This window comes from Xiphophorus maculatus, unplaced genomic scaffold (genome assembly GCF_002775205.1).
Source record: "Xiphophorus maculatus strain JP 163 A unplaced genomic scaffold, X_maculatus-5.0-male Unplaced_Scaffold_BN000189F, whole genome shotgun sequence".
In the NCBI taxonomy this organism is placed as follows: domain Eukaryota; kingdom Metazoa; phylum Chordata; class Actinopteri; order Cyprinodontiformes; family Poeciliidae; genus Xiphophorus; species Xiphophorus maculatus.
In genome coordinates, this window is record NW_019369785.1 from 29,622 (window position 1) to 32,593 (window position 2,972).

The 2,972-nt window shown below is 38.7% G+C and overlaps 1 long non-coding RNA gene across 1 annotated transcript; it reads right to left on the minus strand.

The window, feature by feature from the left end:
• Nucleotides 1–1,492: 1,492 nt before the first annotated feature.
• LOC111607923 lies at nt 1,493–2,390 on the minus strand. Its single transcript, XR_002752464.1, has 4 exons — nt 2,359–2,390; nt 2,139–2,256; nt 1,842–1,906; nt 1,493–1,734 (listed from the first exon to the last, which is right to left on the minus strand). It is a non-coding gene; the product is annotated as an uncharacterized LOC111607923 (long non-coding RNA).
• Between the last annotated feature and the right edge of the window lie 582 nt (nt 2,391–2,972).

Below are 2,972 nucleotides of genomic sequence, written 5' to 3' on the forward strand. Positions count from 1 at the left end.
TTAGATCGGAGCGGCAACGATGATCTACCGTAACGCACCACAAAATCTTAGAAACACCAACGTTTTAAGATTGTTGTAAGGGGAAAAATAGCAGCAAAAATCATGTAGTGTGAATTATTGCATCAGTCGATGTGCCCATCTTCTCTATTTAAATCTAATTATTACTGAAAGGCAACATAATATACAGACTTAATAATCTGCACTCTTTTGGTTGAATGCAGTATTTATTTCCACTTTGGCTTTATGTTGTTTAGTTTTTTTTCAAGTGCATTTTTTGTTAATGGAGACTGAGAATCCATTTTATTTTTGTTTTTGGTTGTTTTGTTTATTTTGTTTATCAGCTCCAGTGTTAAATATTCTTTTGAAAATAAAGCATATCTATTTTTGGCAGGAAATCACATGCATTATTACATCATTTCCATTAAATCAGTGTAAAAAGGTCTTCAAACAATATTATCGTTTATCGCAATAATTTTTGAGACAATTAATCGTTGAGCAACATTTGCTATCGTGACAGGCCTAATCATCATCAAATGTTAACTGTTAGGTTTATCATTTAGGAAAACTGGAAAAAAAGACTAAAATCAAAAAGATTCATGTACTGCATGGCTTTATGGCTTTTCTTTTTGTTTCATAACTCGGCATGGTGACTTAAAGGTTTGTAGCTTCTGTCTTGGTTCTTTGTTGACCACAGTGTAGCGGTCAACAAAGAACCAGACTTAATCACTTTATGATTAATCACTATATGATTAAGTCTGGTTGTTTTTTGTTTTGTTTTTTTTCGGGGGGGGGGGGGGGGGGGGGGGGGGTTCATATTTCTCAGTCGTTGCAAAAATATTTCAGCCAAACTCTTATTGTAATAGATTATTTTGCCGGTAATGTCCGTCTCATGTCTTCATGCCGGGCAGCTGGACGGTGTTGCTGGTGAAAGCCGTCCTGACTGGCGCCGTCTCTCTCTGCTCACTCCTCCTGTTTGTCACTCTGGTTCACAGCAACTGAAGAAGCAGCAGGCCGTAAAAAACAACCTTCCACAGTCTCGGCTCAAACTGGAGGAAAGGTTTTCATAAGTCAGAGTCAGAGCTGTGAAGCTTCAAAGGCGATCGGTGTTGGCTACTTGGAGTTGACCGACTTGATCCACCAACTGGTTCAGCTTCCAGTTCTTCCAGTTTGTTTCATTGGTTATGAGTCCATGAGGAAAAAGAGCGTTCTCTGGGTAACATTTCTACCCAACCCTTCAGTGAATCAGTTGAAGCTAAGGGTCGAAGGTCAACATCAGGAAACTTCTTCAGTGTGACTGGCTTGTGTTTGTTTTTAAGATGTGAATTTTGTATTTATGTAACTACAAATGAATTTACACTAAAAAAGCATTTCTTTTAAACCTGTTCTCCAGTTTGTGCTTTGATCAGCTATGAAGTTCTATTAAAAATGTGGGCGTTCCTTTAATATATAACGTTTCCAAAAATGATTATGGTTAAAATAAAAAGACTCCAGAAATAACAGATTGAAAGAAGAACATTTTATTCAACTCAAGAGTTACAGCACTGATGAATTTTGTGTTATGGAGCATTAATAATGAAAACAATAACAAATAGAAAACAAATCTGCCTTCTAACTATTTATTCTGACGTTTTGTTTTGGCTCTTGAATAATCAGAATCTCGTCTCCAGCCAGGCACCAGAAACCTCGCTGTCCACTTCTCGAGTCATTGATGTTTTGATTGACAGGAGAGTCCAGCTAAGGAAACAGAAGAACAAATTTGAGAAACGCAGAGTCGAACGCACGTCATTAAATGCTGAAACTTTTCTGAGATGTCTCAGCAGCTTCAGTTTCTGCTCACCTACCTGTTACATCCAGAGTAATGGTGCCAGGTGAGGTCCATCTCCCCAGCGGTCGGTCTGCCTCAAACCTGTCACAACGGGGGGGAATTTAATGAGAATTGTTTACTGCACTGTATGTATAAAAGTGTTTTAGCGTTGCTCACTGTAAATAAACTTTTTGCACGTTAAAATTTGTTTATTTTTTTGCTTATATGATCTAACAGGAAGGAAAACCAAGGTTTCAATTCTTGAATAATTAAGAAAATAATTTCAACTATAGAATGGCTGAAAAGTTAAGGTTGTGAAAAATGTATTTAGTACCAGCAGATGGTGTGTAAACCTGGGGCCACTGGATCGTCTGCCTTTTTTGGCAGGCAGAGTATTTTCGTTTTAGTCCTCAGTCCTCTCTGTCTTCTCTCGCCTGATTGGTCCAGTGATGCTGGCGAATCATCACATGATCAGACACACATTCCTTAATCTCTGTCTAAATCACGGATTATTGGAAGAGACTTTCTGATCAAAGTCATCATCATGTCCTCACCTTTCCCACAAGCTGTTACAACCAGTAGATCAGCAGGTGGAGCAGGTCTTCTTCTGCTTTAATTGTTGGTCAACTCCAGTCATCACATGAGTTCACAGAGAAATGAGATAAAGAGAGAAGATAAAGTTAAGGAGGAAAATATGCACGGACAGCAGACAGCGACAGTTTCTAACTTTCAGCTCAGCTCTCCGCAGCTATATTTGAAATGATTAGTCATGTTGCGTAGATATAAATGTTACTTTTTTTTCTTATCTTCCTCCACCTGACTGGTGGTGTTGAAGGTGGAGGATTCCAGGCGGCGCTGGTCTTCTGATTTAATTGTTGGTCAACTCATGTCATGTGACATGAGTTGATGTAGAAATGAAATCCAGAGAAAAGACAACAGGGTTAACAAATAGAATATAGGTGGACAGAAGGAAGAACAATTTTGAAATCTGAGCTCAATTTCATCCATATTTAAAATGAAAATAAGTTTTCTTACCTTTTTTGTCAACTGGGTTCTCTTATCTTCCTCCACCTGACTGGTGGTGCTGAAGGTGGAGGATTACAGGCGGAGGAGATCCAACCTGGGATGATCAGAGAATCAGAAATCTGAGAAGTCTGAACTTGGGTCG